We start from the raw sequence: 24432 nt of genomic DNA on the forward strand, positions 1-24432 counted from the left end.
TTTTTGATGCAGTTTTCTAGCCAGAGTCTGTGTGTTTTCTAGGAATTTTTTTAGGGTTAAAATGGCTGAAAATACCCTAACCCTACCCCTAACCCTAACCCTACCCCTAACCCTAACCCTACCCCTAACCCTACCCCTAACCCTAACCCTACCCCTAACCCTACCCCTAACCCTACCCCTAACCCTAACCCTACCCCTAACCCTACCCCTAACCCTACCCCTAACCCTACCCCTAACCCTACCCCTACCCCTATTCTAACCTTAGTGAAAAAAAAAAAAAAAAAAAATTCTTTATTTTTTTTATTGTCCCTACCTATGGGGGTGACAAAGGGGGGGGGGTGTCATTTACTATTTTTTTATTTTGATCACTGAGATAGGTTATATCTCAGTGATCAAAATGCACTTTGGAACGAATCTGCCGGCCGGCAGATTCGGCGGGCGCACTGCGCATGCGCCCGCCATATCTGCCGGCCGGCAGATTCGGCGGGCGCACTGCGCATGCGCCCGCCATTTTGCAAGATGGCGGCGCCCAGGGAGAAGACGGCCGGACGGACACCGGGACGCCGGGTGAGTATAAGGGGGGGAGATTAGGGCACGGGGGGGGCATCAGAGCACTGGGGGGGGGCATCGGAGCACTGGGGGGGGGCATCGGAGCACGGGGGGGCGGGATCGGAGCACGGGGGGGGCAGCCACACTCCGCCCACGCACTTCCGCCCGCTCCCCGCACTTCCTGCTGCAGCGGTTCTGCACATCAAACCGCAGTAAAACCCGCAGATATATTTTTGATCTGCGGGTTTTACTGCGGTTTGGACCTCACAATGGAGGTCTATGGGTGCAGAACCGCTGCGGCTCCGGAAAAAGAATTGACATGCTCCTTCTTTTTTCCGGGAGCTATTCAGCGCGTCTTTTTTTTTACAATTTCCGGACCATGTGCACAGTGTGTCCTGTTTTCCATAGGGTACAGTGTACTGTACCCTGCATGGAAAACAGCCGCGGAACCGCAGCGGCAAAACCGCCGCGGTTCCGCGGTAAAAAACGCACTGTGTGAACATGGCCTTAACCTGTTGACACACCCTCTTTTACTTTTTTTCTGCAACTAATGTTTGGAAAATTGCGCAAAAAAAGTATCATGTGAACACAGCCCAGTGTGATTTTAAGTCTATAAAGTGACAGATTTATGTATATACAGCTCTGGCAAAAATTAAGAGACCACCACATCAAAACCCTGTCATGGGCAGCCCAATCTCCAGACCTGAACCCTACTGAAAACCTCTGGAATGTAATCAAGAGGATGATGGATAGTCACAAGCCATCAAACAAAGAAGAACCGCTTACATTTTTGGGCCAGAATCTGTGTGAAAGACTGGTGGAAAGCATGCCAAGACACATGAAAGCTGTGATTAAAAATCATGGTTATTCCACAAAATATTGATTTCTGAACTCTTGCTGAGTTAAAACATTAGTATTGTTGTTTCTAAATGATTATGAACTTGTTTTCTTTGCATTATTTGAGGTCTGAAAGCACTGGGGTTTTTTTTTTTAAATCTTGACCATTTTTCTTTGTCAGAAAAAAAATACAAAATTTATTGCTTGGAACTTCGGAGACATGTTGTCGGAAGTTTATAGAATAAAAGAACAATTTACATTTTACTCAAAAATATACCTATAAAGAGAAAAATCAGACAAACTGAAAATTTTGCAGTGGTCTCTTCATTTTTGCCAGAGCTGTACATACAGGTCCTTCTCAAAAAATTAGCATATAGTGTTAAATTTCATTATTTACCATAATGTAATGATTACAATTAAACTTTCATATATTATAGATTCATTATCCACCAACTGAAATTTGTCAGGTCTTTTATTGTTTTAATACTGATGATTTTGGCATACAACTCCTGATAACCCAAAAAACCTGTCTCAATAAATTAGCATATCAAGAAAAGGTTCTCTAAACGACCTATTACCCTAATCTTCTGAATCAACTAATTAACTCTAAACACATGCAAAAGATACCTGAGGCTTTTATAAACTCCCTGCCTGGTTCATTACTCAAAACCCCCATCATGGGTAAGACTAGCGACCTGACAGATGTCAAGAAGGCCATCATTGACACCCTCAAGCAAGAGGGTAAGACCCAGAAAGAAATTTCTCAACAAATAGGCTGTTCCCAGAGTGCTGTATCAAGGCACCTCAATGGTAAGTCTGTTGGAAGGAAACAATGTGGCAGAAAACGCTGTACAACGAGAAGAGGAGACCGGACCCTGAGGAAGATTGTGGAGAAGGACCGATTCCAGACCTTGGGGAACCTGAGGAAGCAGTGGACTGAGTCTGGTGTGGAAACATCCAGAGCCACCGTGCACAGGCGTGTGCAGGAAATGGGCTACAGGTGCCGCATTCCCCAGGTAAAGCCACTTTTGAGCTACAGAGAAGCAGCACTGGACTGTTGCTAAGTGGTCCCAAGTACTTTTTTCTGATGAAAGCAAATTTTGCATGTCATTCGGAAATCAAGGTGCCAGAGTCTGGAGGAAGACTGGGGAGAAGGAAATGCCAAAATGCCTGAAGTCCAGTGTCAAGTACCCACAGTCAGTGATGGTGTGGGGTGCCATGTCAGCTGCTGGTGTTGGTCCACTGTGTTTCATCAAGGGCAGGGTCAATGCAGCTAGCTATCAGGAGATTTTGGAGCACTTCATGCTTCCATCGGCTGAAATGCTTTATGGAGATGAAGATTTCATTTTTCAGCACGACCTGGCACCTGCTCACAGTGCCAAAACCACTGGTAAATGGTTTACTGACCATGGTATTACTGTGCTCAATTGGCCTGCCAACTCTCCTGACCTGAACCCCATAGAGAATCTGTGGGATATTGTGAAGAGAAAGTTGAGACACGCAAGACCCAACACTCTGGATGAGCTTAAGGCCGCTATTGAAGCATCCTGGGCCTCCATAACATCTCAGCAGTGTCACAGGCTGATTGCCTCCATGCCACGCCGCATTGAAGCAGTCATTTCTGCCAAAGGATTCCCGACCAAGTATTGAGTGCATAACTGAACATTATTATTTGTTGGTTTTTTTGTTTGTTATTAAAAAACACTTTTATTTGATTGGATGGGTGAAATATGCTAATTTATTGAGACAGGTTTTTTGGGTTATCAGGAGTTGTATGCCAAAATCATCAGTATTAAAACAATAAAAGACCTGACAAATTTCAGTTGGTGGATAATGAATCTATAATATATGAAAGTTTAATTGTAATCATTACATTATGGTAAATAATGAAATTTAACACTATATGCTAATTTTTTGAGAAGGACCTGTATATACATCTAATATATAAAGCTGTATGTGTATGTATGTATGTATGTCCGGGATTGGCATCTGAACCGTCGCAGCTACAGCCACAAAATTTTGCACAGTCACACGTCTGGACCCCGAGAGCGTCATAGGCTATGTTGTGAGGTGAAATTTTAACCCCGCGCGTTCCAATTCACCAAACAATTTTGCCCCTATCTACATAATGGGGAAAAATTGAAAGGAAAAGTGTTGGAGGCAAATTGACAGCTGCCAGATAATAATCTTTATTTTTTTTTTTTTAATAATTTTATTTTTATATAGCGCTAACATATTCTGCAGCGCTTTACATTTTGCACACATTATCATCACTGTCCCCGATGGGCTCACAATCTAAATTCCCTATCAGTATGTCTTTGGAATATGAGAGGAAACCCACACAAACACGGAGAGAACATACAAACTCTTTGCAGATGTTGTCCTGGGTGGGATTAGAACCCAGGACTCCAGCGCTGCAAGGCTGCAGTAATAACCACTGAGCCACCGTGCTGCCCAGATGTGAACAAGGGGGACTTAAAGAGTGAGAGCGATGGCGCCAAAGAGTATATACTGTACAGTTGCTAAGGTGGGGCCTCGACATGGGATACTCACCACACACGGGGATATGAACACACACACAAAATGCGCCACACACTACCACGCGCTTGAACACATATTACCCTCAGCACACATTTCACCACACATACACCAACCTCGCTACATAAAAGTCAAAACACAAAAGTCGCCGCTCAAAACTCGCCACGCGCAGAACTCGCCACATGCAAAAACTAGGCTCTTGAAAAACTCGCCACAAGTGCAAAACTCACCTCATGGAAAACTCGCCACACGCAAAACTTGCACCCGCGGAAAAATTGACACATGCAAAAGTTGCCTCACACAAAACTTGCACATACTCAAAAGGCACCACACATAAAACTCGCCATGCGCAAAACTCGCCATGCACAAAACTTGCTGCACACAACTTGCTACACTAACCTGTCACATGCAACTCGACACACAAAACTCATCTCACAAAAGTTGCTACATGCATGTCGCCACACGCAACTCAACACACACAACTTGACACACGAAACTCACCCAACACACACAAGTCTGGTATTATCCTTCAAAAATAAAAATCTGATTAATAAGCAGACAAACTACAAGAGCAACAAATGTACCATATAGGAAATCCGGCAGCTGTCAGTCACATGACCTGTCTATTATGTGTATGTGTGAGCTAATATATACTGCCAGGGGGGAGGGCTTCCTGTTGGCTGGGGATTTATCAGGCTGCTAATTTAGCTTACAAATACTGAGGTAAAAATACTGAACAAATAACGTGTGAACGAGGTCTAATACAGGAGGAGATGACACACAGATATATACTATATACAGGAGAGATGACACACAGATATATACTATATAGAGGAGGAGATGACATACAGGTACATACTATATACAGGAGGAGATGACATACAGGTATATACTATATACAGGAGGAGATGACACACAGGTATATACTATATACAGGAGCAGATGACCTACAGGTATATACTATATACAGGAGGAGATGACATACAGGTATATGCTATATATAGGAGGAGATGACATACAGGTATATACTATATACAGGAGGAGATGACACACAGATATATACTATATACAGGGGAGATGACACACAGGTATATACTATATACAGGAGGAGATGACATACAGGTATATACTATATATAGAAGGAGATGACATACAGGTATATACTATATACAGGGGAGATGACACACAGCAGGTATATACTATATACAGGGGAGATGACATACAGGTATATACTATATACAGGAGATGACATACAGGTGTATACTATATATAAGGGAGATGACAAACATGTATATACTGAGGTGAAAATGAGAGGTGTGAGGTGAAAATGAAAAGGTGTGAGTGCAAAATGAGAGGAGTGAGGGAAAATAGTGGAGTGATCGGAAAATGACAGATGTGAGGTTGAAATGACAAGTGTTAGGTGGGAATGAGAGGAGTGGGGGGGGGGGGAAATGAAAGATGTGATTGGGAAAATGAAAGATGTGATTGGGAAAATGAAAGATGTGATTGGGAAAATGAAAGATGTGATTGGGAAAATGAAAGATGTGATTGGGAAAATGAGAGGCGTGATGGGAAAATAAGAGAAGTGAGGTGCTATAACTAACCACAGATATTTACTATGCCCAGGCAACGCCGGGCTCTTCAGCTAGTGTATATATATATATATATATATATATATATATATATATTGCCCGTGTATATCCCTGTGGCATATTTTGTATAAAGTAGAGATTGGCAAGAAACGTTAGATTGTTGGATTCACAAAAGCTAAATGAATGGATTTTCAGGGACGGTGCTCGATTTGGAAACATGTCCTTGAAGTTTAATACGTCCTTTCATTGTGAATGCATGTAACAATGCCGCTGTAATAAATCATAAAATATCCGTTTTTTTGCTCAGTAACTGTCCTAGATGTAAATTTTGTCACGTTCGTGCTTTAATATGTGCCCTCCCCTTTAAAGTCTATTAAAGTCTATGCTAATCTATGGCTCAAAACGAGAGATGATGATTCATGAATAACTAGTGCAGCAAAGCTGCACGTATAGCGGAGCTGTGTTTGCCACTGCAGAAGAGCTCAGTCTGTATTCTGGCAGTCGGCTCAGAAATAGAACGAGAAAAAAAGAAATAAATCAGTTGAGTGACGAACTCAGCTCTGCTACATCTGTAATAATAACATAATAAATGGACAATCTAACACAAAAGGTATGCAATGAAATAATCATATTTTATATAATAAAGTGTGTGCGGCCCCTATTTGAGGACCCCCCCCGGTTCCATAAGAATGGTCTCCGTCCTCAGCTCTTCCTCCAAACACTGCAGTAGCATTTTTAGGAGGCGTCACAAACATTAAATGCAAACTTTCAAGCTGAGACTTGATGATGTCTACTGACAGAGAGAGAGGCGTCTGTCCTGGGAGAAGTTTAGTTATATGGGAAAAGATCTTAGCTAATGAATGGTCATGAGTATTTGATGATGCATGCATAGAGTGTAGCGCAGGAGAGCATACAGCAGAACCTTCAGCGAGCCGGGGCTGTGTCTCACTTGTATTTGAAGATAAAAATCGTTTTTAAAAATTCATTAAAAATGCTGCACTTTATTTTTTTTCTTTTACAGGCTGTTTTCCTGCACATTCAAACTTTATGTGGTCCGTGGTGATAAATCGGCTGAGAGGAGCTCAGAAAAAAAACAGATACAAAGCGTTTAGAAGACTCCGGTTGGGCTGTCAGAATGAGCTCGCTGATAGATTCTCAGTTAGCTCCTTCATCCGCCAGCAATAGACAAAGCAGCGCAGAGGCTTATAGAAGGCGAGCGGTGCAAAGTTTGTAACTTTTAATGAACACATTGGACCCTATGCGAGTTTGTTTTTGTCATATTTCTGCAAGGATGGGAGGTAGGTGACCGTCTGGTTTGGTATCTTCCCGGCTTGTCAGTGCATCTTGAGACGCGGCGTTGACTACACGTGCCACAGGGAGGTGCTTGCCGCTATCAGGACTCGCTCACACTGGACAAATGCAATCTGATAAAAAAATGGATTGCACATTGACCAGTGTACTGATCTTTGTATTTTTTTTTTTCTCAGCGGTATTCGGCGTGAAAAAAGAATTGCAGAATGCTGCAATTTCACTCCGAAATCTGACAGTACGAAAAAAAAAAAAAAATCGCATTGCATACGGACCATCAGTCTAGCGTCTGATTTTTATGGGTACATTACAATTCTGCACCATAGGAAACTGTAAATAGTTAATAGTTGCTGAGTGAAAAAAAACCCAACAGATTGTATACGGACAGCACACGGATGACAAGTGAGAAAAAAAATCATCTCACTCTCCTGGATGAGGAATGGGACCGATCTGACTTAATTCTCTGGTTTCACGGTCTCCCATTATAAAGTATGATATTACTTGGCTACAATGGTTACAAAAATTATACAGCGTAAGGAAATAGAGGTGACTGTGACGGCATGGCTGCTGGTAACGGTGTACTAGTAGCTCACTGGGTTTTTGGTATAATGGGAGCCGTGTAGGGATCCTATGTTAGGTCACACTATCAGTATTTGGTCAGTATTTTACCTCAGTATTTGTAGCCAAAACCAGGAGTGGGTGATAAATACAGAAGTGGTGCAAATGTTTCTATTATACTTTTCCTCTAATTGTTCCACTCCTGGTTTTGGCTACAAATACTGATGTAAAATACTGACCAACTACTGACCGTGTCCTTATAGTTATTCCCAATGACAAACTCGGCTCTGCTACATCTGCACACAATTTACTGATCCATTGTTGAACAAGCTGCCAAAAAAAAGAGCTGTGGCGTTGTCTGCAATTTTAGAGAGTGTATAGTTCCTATGTACAATACTAAAGGCACAGTATATAATATATGATGATGAGCAGCCGCAGTATATAGTGTAGTGACGCCACGTATATACGCTGTACTTCTACAGCTCAGTCCCGAGAGTATGATGACGCCATCTGCTTTCATTCACCACACATGGAGATCTTCAGAAAACATTTTATGCTGAGATAAACATGTGTTTTCTTTATAAGACCATTACATAGTGGGTAGGAGAAAAAAGAGAGAAGAAGAGATAGAAATCATCGTCGGCAGCATGACCGCTGTGCTGCAACATACCAGATACAGACAGATCATCAGGATAACTGGACTCCGGCACAAGCTCACAATGATTCAGCAATGTTTAGGAAACACCAAAATCATATCAGATTTTTTTTTTTAAATATTAAAGAATACAATGTAGAACACAGAGGAGGCAGTGCTATGTTGTATAATGCACTGTCCAGTTCAACTCTACCCATGCTTTGCAAGTGTAGCCAAAGGGATTATATATATATATATATATATATATATATATATATATATATATATATATATATATATATAATTAATATATAATATAATATATATAATTAATATATAATTGTGCAAATATATATCTATCTATCTATCTATCTATATATATATATATATATATATATATATATATATATTTGCACAATCACCATTGGAAGTACTGAAGAAGTGTTGGCGTCTTATTTCCTTGTGAACTACAAGTTGTACGGAGGAGTTTGCAACTTGATAAATTAACAATTTATTTTTGCAAAACAAATCGTTCTTCGTTCCCGCAAACCTTCTAATTTTCTCATAAGTAAAACTTTCTAATAAAGGGCCGTAATGCCGCAGCGATCCTATATACCGTGCCATGACGAAGACCATATGCCAAGCACGGACACCCTCAGCGGAACGCAGCTATTCCGAGACAGATTCTTAAGACTTAACGAAAGGTCACTTGGACACATTTTTTTTTTCTTCACAAACCCAAATCTAATGGGACATTGACATGCATCCTCCACACCTGCAGAGGTCCGCATGGGCACAGTGGCTCTCGCAATATTGCACAGTCAGGCGACTGCAAGGGTTAACAATCAATGCAAAGCTTCACCTTTTAGTCAGGATCCCGTTCTTTGTTTCCAGGCAGAACACAGTGCAGATGTGAGACCTGCCGCCACACTGCGCATGCACGCTGAAACTATGCATAAAATTCACGGGAGGGGAAAAAAAAAAAAATTCCCCCAAAAAGTAATCAGTTATGTAGTTTGTGCAGAGTCAGGGTGAAATAAGTAATAACACTCGGACGATGATTTGTTATAGGAGGCGGCGAGTAACTTTTCAATGTGGCAATAAGAAGGAACTCAGGGCAGATCAATAAGAATGTATCAATGTTTGTAAATAAACATCAGTAATGTTTACATTGTGCGCACACATGATACACGCTTGCTACAAAGTACGCGCGTATAGGTTGGAAAAATACTGGAAAATACAAGACGTGACTGTGTAGATTCAAAGGTCATGAAGAGGGATAATGAGAGGAATAAAACATAAACTATGAGCGGTAATAAATAACGAGTATACAAGTCGTGAGATGAACGTCGTGCACTTTCGTAATTCCATATGATTGTTGTTAATGCGAACCATATGGAGCGTATACGCCGGATCCATAGTTTACGGACAAACAGTATTACTGCAGTTAACCTGTGGGTTAGGAGTGAACGACCAGATAAGCCACTTTCCAAATTATGCAGAGAGGATGAGGGTGAAATCCATCCTGGTGGCCATCGGCATCAGACTAGACCCTGGGCGTCTGTGCCCACCACGAAGCGATGCCCCCTCTGGAGGGTTGGCACAGAGTGACAGCCCGGCTTACCTTAGGCTTATATGCTGATCCAGCGACCCCAGAAGACCCGATCCTCAGCTGCAGAATGCCATATGGAAAAAAGCAGAAGCGAGAGAGACAGAGTGCTGGGGTGAGGCTTTAGCATGGGTGTCTAATGAATGCCGCCATTTTAAAGCCTGGCTCTCGAAATCACAAGGCATAACGAAATTAAAGCACGCCCCGCGTACATAACTTCATCGCTGGGACGTGCATCTGGGAGGAAACTATGCAGCTGTGGGGTGGAAAACGTCAGGCAGAGAGAGAGAGAGAAAAAATCTCGCGTGAAAAACAGTCCGGGGACAGTAGGGGGTTAAACGCAGCGGCTAAAGCGGGGGGGCTAACGAAATCCGCTCTCAAAACCGCCAAAGCCGCGCCGCGGGGAGATTCGAAAAATTTACTTTGCTGCGGAAAAAATGAGTAACGTAGTTGTCCTAAGCGATTTCCTGTCTCCCTCTGCTGCAGCAACTTGGTACGTTCTGCAAAACACAGCACCTAATGGCCTTTGGGAGCTGTGTCGTATTCTGTAGCTCGGGCTGGCTGCTGCCATAGCAACATAGCGAAAACCTACACTAGATCCGCACAAGAAATCCGCCAGTACAATAAAAGGTGACTCCGTGCAATTAGTGCGAGCAAATTCGCTCGTTAACGTAAGGAGCTGCAGGCTGCACGTGCTGCGCTGTGAAAAAGGACCCTGCTGACAGATTGTGGCATATCCTTTCCTTAGAAATGTAACAATGTAACAAAAAAAAACAACCAAACAATAAATACAATTGTTGCCTCATCGACATTATATCCTTGACATACCGGAAGGGGCACGCTGTGTCACCGTGTCCTCACGTCACCCCCCCCCCCCCACAGCAATGGTTCCTAGTGTGCAGCAGGGAAAAGCATGACCCTCACTGAATATTAGGAAACATGGGGGCAGCTGGGTGACCTTCCAATTTTACATCAATAGTTTTAATCATTTTAATAGGAAAAGTTCTGCAACTTTTTTTCCTACACTTTGTAATTCGCTTCTTTCCTATTTTCAAGATCACTGCTTGCTGGCAGGACGTGTTTCCGGGGTGTCACGAGACGCCAACGAGCCCCGGTAATTATTACTAAACGGAAGGTTTGCCCTGGGTATAGGAAAAGCAAGGTATGACTCCGCACAAGCAGAAAGCTCGGACATACCTATGATGTCCAACCAGACACGGAGGGAGAAAATAGCAAGAGCTGGAATTTTTCGGTTTACTGGCTGCTTCCACTTGTTGCCACTGTGCTTTTTTTTGCTGCAATGGCGGTAAAAGCAATTTTCAAAAAACACGGCAAACATCAAATTTTTTGTTGCAGGAGAAAAAAATGCAACACGTGAACACAGCCTAAAAACAGGCTCACACGAGCACATTTCACGGCTCCTGTAGGGAGCGCATTCTCTCGAACTGATCTTACAGCGTCATAGACTATGTTAGACTGCAAGGATATGTTCACACGTTGCGCTTTTGCTGAGGGTTTTTTTCCATAGGCAGTAAAAAAGCTGATTACAAAAAGCAGGTTTTGCCGCATTTTTGAAGCTTTTTTTATTGCGGCGCTTTTGTTGTCTCTTGTGGATTCACCCCCCCCCCCCAAAAAAAAAAACCCCATGATGCTAATTCCTTAGGTTTTTGCACCACAAACGCAGCTAAAACTGATACCTGTGTTTTTTGCTGCATTTTTGTACTTACCCATTGCTTCCTATGGGTGAAAAAATGCTTAAAGAAGTGACATTCCGCAGTTTGTAAAAAACACCAGTTTTCCAGGGAAAAAAAAAAAACAATGTGTGTATGAGATTTCTGATAGACTTCACTGGTGCTGTAAAACGCAGCTTAAAATTTGCATAAAAAAGTGTTAGTGTTACGGAGAAATTAACTGTCAATGAATAGACAGGGGAACATGTAAAATGAAAAAAGTGACTGTTTTCAGTGAAAGAGAAGGCGGCAGGTGATTATTTAGGGAATTTAACTATAGGTAGGAAAATGGCAGCCTTTGTCACAAATAATAGTTCCACTACACTTGCTTTAGAAACTTCCTAAAATACACAAAACATTCCATCAGCCTACTAGATGGGCCCGAGTTTCATCAACTGGCTCAGTTTTGTTTTCCTAGCTCTTGAGAAAACACCGACCACTTGAAATTCCTGGAATCACGTTCTGATGAGAGTTTGTTGGTCACAGTAGATGTAGCTAGTCTATAGACCTCAACAAAACGTAAGTATGGCCTCAAAGCAGGTATGTCATTTCAGTTGGCTTTTCAGGATAGGCTGTCATGCGTGTACATGAGGAATAACTTTATTTCTGAGCATTACATGACTTGTTTCTAAGATTTTCATAGAATGGGTAAAGACTATGATATCTCCTATATAGAGAGAACAATTCTTGCTCCTCTTTTGCTGTAGCACACAGACAGAAGCAACAGCAACATGGAAGACATTATATAGTAGTATTGAGCTGTGTGGCTGTGATTCCAGCACTGAAGCACAATCTGCCTGTGTCAATCTTTGTATTGACGTTTACATCTTCATCTGGACTTGTTCCTGCATTGTCTGCTTCTGTCACTAGGCACCACTGTATTTATTCTGTGTTTGGCACTGATGGTGGAGGAGACGTCAGTACTAGGAGCTCTGGGCATGTCCAGCCACAAAGGCAAGTGTCGCTGAGACTTGTAGTGCCATCTGGCCTATGTGTGTATGTGCTGTCAAGCAGGAGTGATTGATGCTCTAATATAGACACAATGGGACAGCACACTCCAGGCAGAGACTATGTCTCCAGGCTTACTGCTGGGATTTGCCATTAATGGTTTTACTCAGCCTAGTTCACTTTCCGTATTAAAACTCCCAGCTTACTGCTGGGATTGGCCACTTATAGTTTTGCTCATTTTTCCACTACTGCTGTTCAGCCTGTTTTATTCTCATTGTGGTCTCAGTCCATTTATTGATTATTTATTCTGTTTTATGATTTTGTCCATTGTCTTCCCTCCAGGTTAAAGGGTGAAGGCCAGAGCTCCCCTTGGACCTGATAATCAGTAGAGTTGAGCGAACCTTTTAAGGTTCACTTCCTAATGTTTGCCGAACAGTTTGCCGAACTTATCCTAACCCCAATGAATTTGATGGTAGGCAAAACCAAACACATAGACAACACCTTCAGGGGGGGCCAAAAGCTGCCAAAACAGCTAAAATTAGAGGCAGACACCAGGAAAAGTGGCATCAATTGACCCAGCGTACAAACAGTATAATTGCGCAGCATGGATGCATGGAACAGGGCATGAAACAGGGCTTAGACCAGCATTTCTAGCTTAAACATTGATCAGTAACAGGTGGATGAGTGACAGCTGTAGGCCTGGTGCTCTGAGAGCCCCGCCAAATTCAGGCAACACACATGAAGGAGAACCAATTTGGAGTCCAAACATTTCCAAAAATTAAGGGTAGACACCAGGAAAAGTCGCATCAATTGACCCTCAGTCGAAATTTTATAATGGCGCAGCAGTCAGGCATGGGCCATGCATGCGACAGGGTCTGGGACAGCATTTACAGCTTTGAAACTAAGTTTAAAGTAAGAAGTGGATGAATGACAGGCGTAAGCCTGCTGTGCTGGGAGCCCTGCCAAATTCAGGCAACACACAGGAAGGAGACCCAACTTGGAGTCTCCACATTTCAAAAACTGATTGTCACACACCACTAAAGTGGCATCAATTTCCCCAGAGTAGAAATAGTATGATGGTGCTCAGAGACCCCTTCCACTACAGTGATCCCACCAGATGGAAAACCAACTTGTAGTCTCCACATTTCAAAAAATGATTGGTACCGACGACTAAAGTCTTTGGATAGGACGAGACATTGTTTGTTCAGTAGAGCTCTCAGTAACATTGCTACCTACCCCACGTACACCTCAAACACCACGCCTATTCCCCCTTCCACCACGACATTACTTTTTCCTGCTCATGTTGGATATATCCCTTCCCCTCTTTTAATCAGCTGTTTCACAACCCTTGGCCCAGACCTGTCAGTCACCTGTCACTAAATTAACAATCAGTATTTATTTGCTGAAATAGTGTGGCTGGACCACAGAATTAGCACAAAAGATTTATATGGTGAAATGTGGACTAGGGGCAGGACCACTCAATTAGCACAAAGGATTGATATGCTGAAGTGGTGACTTGTGGCTGCACCACAGAATCAGCACTCCAGATTTATATGCTGCAAGTTGGATTTGACACAGGATCCTATCTATCCCAACTAGCTGGGAATAAACCACCTAGCTAACTGACTACTACACAGAGCATGAGGTACATGCATCAGCTTCTTAATACAGCATAACAGGAAGTCTTAAGGACCTTTTACCAGAGAGAAACTGAAACCAAAGTATAAGTATATGCATTACATTCAACTAAACATATAACACTAACAACATCGCCATCTACTGTCAGAAAAGTGTAAACTCCTCCTGCACACAAATAAGTCTGTATCTGTTGCATATCTGCCAACACCCTTTCTCAACAGAAAGGACTTATTCAGTTAAGCCTAGTTTCTTCATCAGTCTCTGATGTCTTTCAGCATTCAATGCCTTTGTGAAAATATCTGCTGTCATATCTTCAGTTGGGCATTACTCTTAATTTAGGATTCCTTTTTCATGGTGATCTCTCAAGAAGTGAAACTTCACATCAATGTGTTTAGTTCTTGGATTAACTCTTTCCATCTGAGCAAGAACTAGACCTCCTTGATTGTCCTCATACATCTTTGTTGGTCCCAATTGTTGTTCTAAGTCTGTTAGCAGTTGTCTTAACCATAGAACTTCTTGACTGGCATGTGCTGCGGCGACAGATTCTGCTTCTGTCGATGACAGTATTACTATAGATTAGCATACATCTTATAATCAGAGTTCTGTTTTTCCTTTCTGTTACGCCGTTCTGTTCAGGTGTGTATGGAACACTCTTTTGATGCTGTATTATATTCTGTCTTAAGTAGTTTTCTATTTTGTGTCCTGTAAATTCACCTCCAGTATCACTTTTGATGATGATAGGCTTCCTCTGAAACTTGTTATTTGACTTTGTCACATAGTCTTTTAATTTTTCAAAAAGTTCACTTTTGTTCTTTATCAAGTACATGACTGTGTATCTTGAGTAGTTATCTATGAAGGTCACCATATTTCTATTACCTCCTGATGTGGTCACTTTGAGGCTATGTGCACACGTTCAGGTTTTTTCGCGTTTTTTTCGTGGTTTTTCACGGTAAAAACGCTATAAAAACTCATTAAAAATGCATATACTATGTATTCTATCATTTAGAATGCATTCTGCATGTTATGTGCACATGGATGCGTTTTTTTCCGCGAAAAAACGCATCGCTGTAAAAAAATGAGCATGTTCATTATTTTTGCGGATTTTCTGCGTTTTTCCCGCAATTCTATGCATTTGGGAAAAAACGCACAAAAAACGCACCAAAATGCGTCAAAAACGTGTCAAAATCGCGGTAAAACGAGTGCAGATTTCTGGCAGAAATGTCCGATTTTTGTCAGGAAAATTTCTGCAAGAAATCCTGACTTGTGCACATACCCTCAAGAGTCCACATACATCAGTGTGTACCAAGTCAAGTGGTCTTGTGCTTTTTGTCTCACTCTCTTTAGGTATAGATAATCTTGTAGCTTTAAATTTTATACAACATTCCTATTTTACAATAATTGAGCAATTAGATATCAATAGGTCTTTTGTCAAATTCTTCTTTTGCAATGCCATTATACTCTCAGGATGTCTGTGTCCTAGACATCTATGCCACATGTGAATACAATTCTTGTGTACATAACTACTTCATCTGTTCCTTTAATGTGTCTAGATGATATAATTGTTCACCTGCTTTGAGAATAATTATTACCTTATCTCCTGCTAGGATTGTATAATTATCATCCTTGAAATTTATAGTAAGTCCTTGGGTTGTCAGACGCTTTACGGATAACAATCTTCCTTCTAGTCCTGGAACATATAACACATCCTTTACTAGTATTTTTGAATTATGCCCAAATCTATCAGGACAGATTAGCATTCCTTGTCCAATACCTTCTGCGATTATTTTTACTTTCATCCCATAAATTACTTCCTTCTTACTTTCATCAAGTTCAGTAAAGAAGCTTTTATCACTAGACATATGACTTGTTGCTCCTGAGTCAATAAACCAGCCTGACAATGATTCTTTATCAATTACATGATCTGCATGTGGGTTAGAAATTGTGCTTTTTCACTTTCGGTTTATTCTTATCCCATGTCTGACTATTATCATTGGGTTTGACTGTAGTGATTACCTCCCATGAATCATATTTAGACAATAACATCTCCACTTTGAACTCCCATAACTGAAAGTTCTCACTGTTCAGCTTAGCTACTGTGAGTCTGAGCTCTGAACTGCTGCTCATCTTTATCTTATTTGTCTTACTTATTTGGAAATAATTGCTCTGAAGTATTCTTTTGCATTCACCAAGTAATTTTTGTCTTCTATGCTGGGCCCATAACTTGTTGCATAGTTTGGTCGCAGAAGAAACTTGTGAGAGATTATATGAGGTAATTCAACTTTTATCTACATAAAACATGGGGTACATGCATCAGCTTCTTAATACAGCATAACAGGAAGTCTTAAGGACCTTTTACCAGAGAGAAAGTGAAACCAAAGTACAACCAGTATATGCATTACATTCAACTAAGCATATAACAGTAACAACATCGCCATCTACTGTCAGAAAAGTGTAAACTCCTCCTGCACACAAATAATTTTGTATCTGTTGCATATCTGCCAACAGTTTGCTCATCTTTAACAATCAGAGTAGCTGACACAAAGCCTGTTTTTGAAATCCTGTTTAGAGCTACCAAGTGATCAGGGACAGAGCCTCTACCCAGCTGACTGCTCCTCACTCCTCTTCTCCCCTCCTTTCTCCAACAAATTGAAAGAGGGACCTTCACCAGTGTGAGCATGTTAAACTGGCCACATCATGGACTAGAGACTGCTATGCCGAATGAAACTTAGTTTATATTTTTTTATTTCTCTTCTCTGTTGCAGAGCTATTACCTTGTAAAATTTAAATTGTAATTTATCTTAAGTCCAAGCAAAGATTTTTCATTGGGGGTGTGTTCTTCTTCTCCTGCATGAAGTTGACCATTCATAGGCAAAGAGCAACACACAGGGGAGAGAAGAACACATTCACACAATAGCTTACAACATATTTCACAGTGTGAGACATGTAATGGTGGACAGTCTGTTCTTCTTACTGGTTTCACTGCAGAAGTATATTACAAAATGCTAGAAGTAGAGCACAGATTACTAACACATTCAGCTTTCATATCACAGCAGTCAGTGTGGGCAGGGTTATTTTTAGACAAAGTGGATCCCTGGGAAAGAATTAAAGTGGGGCCATAAATGCTCACATTTTGCACATCACACTCAAACATTTAGGTTGCATTTACGTGAGCTGAGTTCAAACCGTTAAAAGAGCGACAATGTTGAAACCGTTCCTCGTTTGTTTACCGACCTTTTTACACAGGTTGATGAATGATGGGGACACAATAATCACTTATAGATCAACCTGTCCCATATAGTGTCATGTTATCAGCAGCACATCTGCAGTTTATACAGGGCGATGTGCTGCTGAGAACAATGATTTTTGTTCTGTTATAAACAATCCAATCACCTGATGAAGTCTCGTGTGCGCTGCCGGAATTTATAAATGGGGATGCTACATACAGTACATACATATACCATATTATTATTATTTATTTATATAGCACCATTGATTCCATGGTGCTGTACATGAGAAGAGGTTACATACAAATGACAGATATCACTTATAGTAAGCAAACTAACAATTACAGACTGATACAGAGGGGCGAGGACCCTGCCCTTGCGGACTTACATTCTACAGGATTGTGGGGATGGAGACAATAGGTTGAGGGTTGCAGGAGCTCCGGCGTTGGTGAGGCGGTAACTCCGGTGTTGGTGAGGAGGCAGCGGGGTCAGTGCAGGCTGTAGGCTTTCCTGAAGAGGTGGGTTTTCAGATTCCGTCTGAAGGATCCGAATGTGGACGTGTTGGGGCAAAGAATTCCAGAGGATGGGGGATATTCGGGAGAAGTCTTGGAGGCGGTTGGGTGAGGAGCGAATAAGTGTGGGGGAGAGAAGGAGGTCTTGGGAGGATCGGAGATTACGTGAAAGAAGATATCGGGAGATTAGTTCAGAGATATAAGGAGGAGACAGGTTATGGATGGCTTTGTAGGTCAGTATTAGTAACTTGAACTGGATACACTACACTGAGGGAATGGGAGCCAGTGAAGAGATTTGCAGAGGGGGGAAGTGGAGGAGTAGCGAGGAGAGAGATGAATTAGTCGGGCAGCAGAGTTAAGGATGGGCTGGAGAGGTGCAAGGGTGTTAACAGAGAGGCCACAGAAAAGGATGCTGCAGTAGTCAAGGCGGGAAATGATGAGGGCATGTACAAGAATTTTAGTATATTGACAGTTGAGGAATGAATGGATTCTGGAGATATTTTTGAGCTGGAGGCGACAGGAGGGGGAAAGAGCTTGGATGTGCGGTTTGAAGAACAGGGCAGAGTAGAGAGTTACTCTGAGGCAGCGGACATCCGGTATGGGGGAAAACGTGATGCCCTTTAATGCGATAGATAGGGTGTCTAGGTGTGCAAGGTTTCTGCAGGGGTGCGCATGTTGCTGGACATGGGTGACCGGTGAAGAGGACAGGGATGAGATGGTGAGCAGATGGTGGTCGGATAGAGGGAGAGGGTAGGTGGTGAAGTTAGATAGAGAGCAGAGACAGGTGAAGACCAGGTCTAGTGTATGTCCGTCTGTGTGGGTGTCTGAGGAGGACCACTGAGTAAGTCCAAAAGATGAAGTAAGGGACAGAAGTTTGGAGGCTGTTGATTGAAGGGTATCAGTTGGGATGTTGAAGTCACCTATGATGACGGTGGGAATGTCAAGAGAGAGAAAGTGAAGAAGCCAGGTGGAGAATTGGTCAATAAAGGCAGTGGCCAAGCCCGGAGGACGGTATATGATGGCCACTTGGAGGTTGGAGGGAGAGTATATGCGGACAGAGTGGGCTTTTTTAAAAGAGGGGAGGATAAGGGAGGGTAGAGGTGTGATTGGGTTAAAGGTGCAGTTTGACGAAAGGAGAAGACCCACTCCTCCACTATGTCTGTTGTCGGAGCGAGGGATGTGTGACACATACATTAGCAGACACACATGTATACGCAGAGCACATACACACATGCATACAGAGCACATACATACACATATGTCCTCACTAATATGTACCACTATGGGTACGGATGAGCGGACTCGTAGAAGTTCGGTTTCTTTGGGTTCACCCAAACTTTAGTTTGGTTCGGGTACCAGTATTTGACCTGAACTAGACCCTAGACCTGAACACCATATAAATCAATGGGGACCCGAATTTTGGTGCTGCAAGATGGCTGTAAAATGGTCATAGTAAGGGGTATGGAGCCAAAAAAGTGGTATATATTAGTGAGGCATTGATTTATATGGTGTTCGGGTTTAGGGTCAAGTTCAGGTCAAATACTGGTACCAAACCGAACTAAAGTTGTGAAAAAAATTCTGAAATTTCTGGAAAAAATGTTGTGCTTTTGTTGTCATTTTCAGAGATTGCTAACGTTTTCAGCTTTCGAGATCTGGGGCTGGTGAGAGTTTATTTTTTGCACCCTAAGTTGACTTTTTTGCTGATACCATCTTGGGGTAGATACAATGTTTTAATCGCCTGTTATTGCATTTATTGCAATGTTGCGGTGGCCAAAAAACTGTAATTCTGGCATGTTTTTTTCTCATTACACCGAGATCTGATTAATTTACTTTACATTTTGATAAATCGGACATTTCTGAAAGCAGCAATACCAAATGTGTATATTTTTTATTTTTTTAATTGTTTAATTTTTAATGAGCAAAAGGGAGGTGATTTGAACTTGTGTTTTTTTTTTATTTTTAAATACTTTTTTTTTCACTTTTTACTGCATTTAATTGTCCCCATAGGGGACTTGAAGCTGTGATCATCCAATTGCTTGTGATACACAAGTATCAGCATTCAGCACTCCTATGTATAGCAGAAACCATGATCTCCTATGAAGGCCAGCTACAGGCCGGTGTTCACAGGAGGATTGTAATGACAAGCACAGGGGTCATTAGCAGACCCCTGGCTCCTCATGACAACCCATTGGTGCTCTGCAATCACGTCACAGATGTGCAGATGCGTGGATGGAATGACGTACCCCTAAGGCGTGTGTTAAATGCTGTTGTCAGAGATTGACAGAGGCATTTAGCAGGTTATCAGCCACAGGCGGGGCTCAATGACTAGTTAGAGACATATGATGGCTGATTAAATCAGCCGTACTCTACGGGGAAAGATGTGGGCTCTGTGTGTGAGCCTGCATTAAAGGCAGGGACATGATATATGACGTACTGTCACGATCACTGATACTTATATGTTCGGCCGGTGCGCTCCCGACGTTCCTCCTCGTCCTTCTCTGCCCGGCTTCTCTGGCTCTCGGCGCGTCAGCGGTCCGCGCATGTGCCGTAGCGTCTCCTTCGCCACTCGGCTTTCTGGGAGGTCGTGACCCGGTTGCTCCGCCTCCAATATGGTGGCGCCCACCTGGTATTTCTGCTCGGCGCTTCATCAGGTATAGCGCCTGTGTGTCTTCGTTGCTGTGATCCTGCTTATCCAACATCGTGCTCAGGCCGTTCTCTTGTGCTGACTTCCAGTGCTCCTTTCCTTCTGTGCTTGTTCTGGCTGTTCCTGGTTCTTTTGTCCTCCACTGCTTCCATACTCTTAGTATTGTCGTCACCTAATATTTGTGTTTCTTTTCCAGCTCACCGCCTCGTCATCCTCAGCGTTCCTGTTCACCAACTTCACCTAGTCATCCCTTTGGCTCCGGCAGTTGTGGTTCCATCCTCCTTGGGCCTGCTCCTAACACTCCCTGTATAGGGGGTGCGTCCATCAGGTTTGCTCACCCTTGGGGGCTCTGGGTCCGTGACTCAGAGGGTCCACTCTCGGGTTCACCATTTCCTCTGTCTCACTCCCGTGTAGCGTGATACGCACATGTACATCAAAGTTTGTGAAGGTGTTAAGTTTAGGAATTGAAGAACACCCATCCACAGGTATCCATCAGTATGGGCTACAGAGAGGGCCTACTAGGAGCCCATACATTCTAGACTCATGCCCACACATGGAGAAACACACTGAGACACACACACAAACACTCACACACACACACATACAGACACAGTCCACCTTCTCTTCAGTCCTTCAGACTCCCGCAGAGTTCAGGGCTTGTGTTGACATCACGGTCGCATGCCTGGTGACATGGTCGTGATGTCACCTAAGGGTCTGAAGTCTTGTAGAGTGCAAGACCTGTGGTGACATCACGGTCCTGAAGCAGTCTCCACATCAGAAGCTTCGCTGATAATACTATTATCAGTGAAACTCGTGCTGTGTGGATGCCAGGGGCCCCCAAGTTAGTGATGGCCCTGGGCAATTGCCCAGTCTGGCTCTCCCAATGCCGACCCTGAGTGTGAGAGGAGGGGCAGACAGTATGGGGGGGGAATGTTACAAGCTAATGTCTTGACAACGGAGAGGAGAAAGGAAAAAGTAAAACAAACATTTTAATCAGTTCTTCAACCTCTTTATCAAGATGTAGCCAGTTTAGCATGGTCATATTGGTGAAAGGTCCTTTTTAATAGCCTGTGTAACCGGACACCTCAATATGCTTGTAGTCTATCTTGCTTTGACCAAGACAGATTTGAACTTCTTGTTTTCCAGAGTGGATGGTGGATTCCACAGGCAGGGGAGAGGTGGAGAAATGACTAATAAGTGGAGAAGGAAGCACATTTCTCTTTTAAGATATATTACAAAGTTTCTTGTATTTCCATTAAAGCACAGTTTGTTGAGGCAGAAGTGATCATTTAAAGCAGTGGATGAAATTTCTTGCATAAATGAGCTATTATGATGCCCAAAAAATGATTCTTTTTGGAATTGTTGGTTCTGCATGAAAATTATTTCAAGTTCCAAGATGACAGATATGGGGCTCGGAAATGGACTTGAATATAGCCCCTCACATGCAAATTGCTATGTGGCAGACCTCGTGGAAACCTTTTATATCCACAAACATATTATTCACAACATTTTATTCACAACTCATGACAAAATATGGTGGAGATTCATTGATGATATATTTTGCATAAATAGGAGGGACCTCTCAAGACAATGTATCTATAGATTAATGAAATCTGAAAAATGATTGCATTTATGATTGCGCTGATTAAAGTCAGCAGTTTGGGACTCGTTAGTATTAAAAGATGATTCAGACAAGGCAGATATGTTATTCATGCTAAAATTGAGAACGTTATGTAAATAGTTATTTTATGTGGTGCCACTACATTATTTATCTCCTTAAAGATGACCGGTCACTGGCCATAAATGCATAATTTTTTTTCAACCTGGTGTAAATTCCTCCATTTTCCTGAACCTAGCATGGTTTTTCTTCTGTTCCTGTGCCTTTCCATTCCTTAGATATGACCCCATGTGAATCAATTCTTGTTACCAAATGGGCGTGTTGCTAATTTTTTATCTTTGGATGTCTTTTATTGAGGGCGCCCAATTGGCTTAAAAGGCTATATTTATAGACATGGAAAAGGGGGTCTATATCTCAAGAATGAAATATGCAGGAGCAAAGGAAAAACAAGACCAAATTAAAGAAAGCAGTGGCATTTACATAAGTTACAAAATTACATATTTATAACAAGTGTTTGGTCCTTGGACTGGCCGGTAGGAGAACCGGTGAATTCCCCGCTGGGCCACCATGCAGGAATCATCCACTTACTTCCCTACAAGAACAGTAGTTGGTTCAATAAATTTGGTTCAGTATATACAGACAAAAGCAGCATCTCACCATTCATTCATTCATTCATTCATTCATTCAACAAACTACCCAATTTAATATTATATAGAAACATAAGTAAATTTGTGCAAGAGGGTAATGTAATATTTGCATGTAGCTGAACTGGGGGCCCCCAAAGTCAGTGTTACTAGTGAACCCTTGGAACTCCAGTCCTACACTGTCTAGAAATGCCATTGCGGCTTCCTGTACATTGAAGAAATGATCTAGCAAGTCCACAATAAGATGAAAGAGACTGGTAATATCAGGTCATTTTACCTCCATGAGAAACAATATGTTAAGCTTTAATTAAAATATCAAGTGGTTGACCATATAGTAATTACTAGAATTGCTGGAGACAGAAAGCTGCTATTGTGTAAAGGGCAAGCTTATGGGATCCACATATGGTGGGCTGCAGGCCGGCTTAGCGGTCTATATAAAGATGTATAAAAAAACAAAACTGAACTTTACAAAAAAAAATTGATGTGCCATTCTCTGAGATCGATAACTTTTTATTTTTTTATTAACAGCGCTATGTAATTACTTTTTTTTTTGCATAGCGTGCTTTAGTAATTGAGACTAATTTGGGGTACACAAGATGTTTTGATCGATTTTTATTCCATTTTGGGGGGTATGCCAAATAACAAAAAATACAGTACAGTTTTTTTTTTGCCTTTGACATTTGCCTTATCGGATAGTCAATTTTATATTTTCTCTTTTATGGATGCTGTGACACCAAATATATTTATTTATTTTTGGACTAAATTAAAGGAATGTCTCTAAATTGTTTTATTTTTAATATTTTGTTGTTTTTATAAGCTTTTTTTTTCAGTTATTTTTTTAGTCCTTAAGAGGAATTGAACTAGCGGTCATTTGATTGCTTTTACTGTGTGCTGTAATAATACAGCAATACAGTTTATAGCAAAAATGGCAATCTCCTATGAAGCCTTGCCTGCACAGACTAGGGAGTAAAAAATGGTGGCATTGGAGACCTTCAATAGTCTATTGATTTCCATGACAAATCAAAGCTTAAAGGCCAACTCATTGGTAATCAAAGGGACTTGATTGCTGTGTAATAAAAAAAAATGCCACTTTCCAAGCATTATATGAAGCCATAGAACATGAGAAACGGTTCAGCACATGGAATCCTTGTAAAATCCAACGTTTATTAGAACCTCTTTAAAAGCAGTACATCAGTATAGATATCGGCAACTCCAGTAATGTGTTTCTGACAAACTTCCCAATTGCTGGGGATCTGACTGTTGGGACCCTCACGATCCCAAGAACCAGGGCTCTGAAGACTTCCGGCTGAATGGAGTGGAGGTCAATCGTGCGCATGATCAATCACTGCTCCATTTACTGAGGGCTCTTCAGTTCTTAGAATTGTTGGGGTCCCAATGATTGGTAAGTTATCCCCTATCCAATCGTTAGTACAGCAGTGTAGATATCGGCAACTCCAATAATGTGTTTCTGAAAACTTGCCGAATGCTGGGGGTCTGACTGCTACTGTAGGAACCCCAGGATCCAGAGAACTAGAATTCTGAAGTCTTCCGGCTGATGGAGCTGAAGTCAATCATACGCATGATCGATCACTGCTCCATTTAGTCAGGGCTCTTCAGGTTTCAGGATTGTTGGGAAGTTAGACCCTATCCAATCATTACAGTATAACTTCCAAATTCGAGAACACCCCTTTAAAAGTTGGTGTGTACATAATATTGATAAAAAAATCTTGTTTGGCAAAAAAAATATGCTCTTAAAATTTGTTTAATCAAATGACTGAAAACAAAAATCACTATATCCTTCCCAAAAAACAAAATAGGCTGCATCGTTAAAGGGTTATCAATAGCATCC

General features: G+C 41.8%; 1 protein-coding gene across 4 annotated transcripts in view; it reads right to left on the bottom strand.

Moving 5' to 3' along the window:
* Positions 1-10146, bottom strand: part of MBNL3 (muscleblind like splicing regulator 3) — a 193373-nt gene extending 183227 nt beyond the window's left edge. For 3 of the 4 annotated variants that reach the window (XM_069746949.1, XM_069746951.1, XM_069746946.1), the window contains exon 1: positions 9641-10146. The gene's annotated coding sequence lies outside the window, so the exon portion shown is untranslated. The remainder of the gene's footprint in view (positions 1-9640) is intronic. The other variant, XM_069746952.1, reaches the window with a different exon arrangement.
* Positions 10147-24432: the final 14286 nt, after the last annotated feature.

This window comes from Ranitomeya imitator, chromosome 2 (assembly GCF_032444005.1).
Source record: "Ranitomeya imitator isolate aRanImi1 chromosome 2, aRanImi1.pri, whole genome shotgun sequence".
Classification (NCBI taxonomy): Eukaryota; Metazoa; Chordata; class Amphibia; order Anura; family Dendrobatidae; genus Ranitomeya; species Ranitomeya imitator.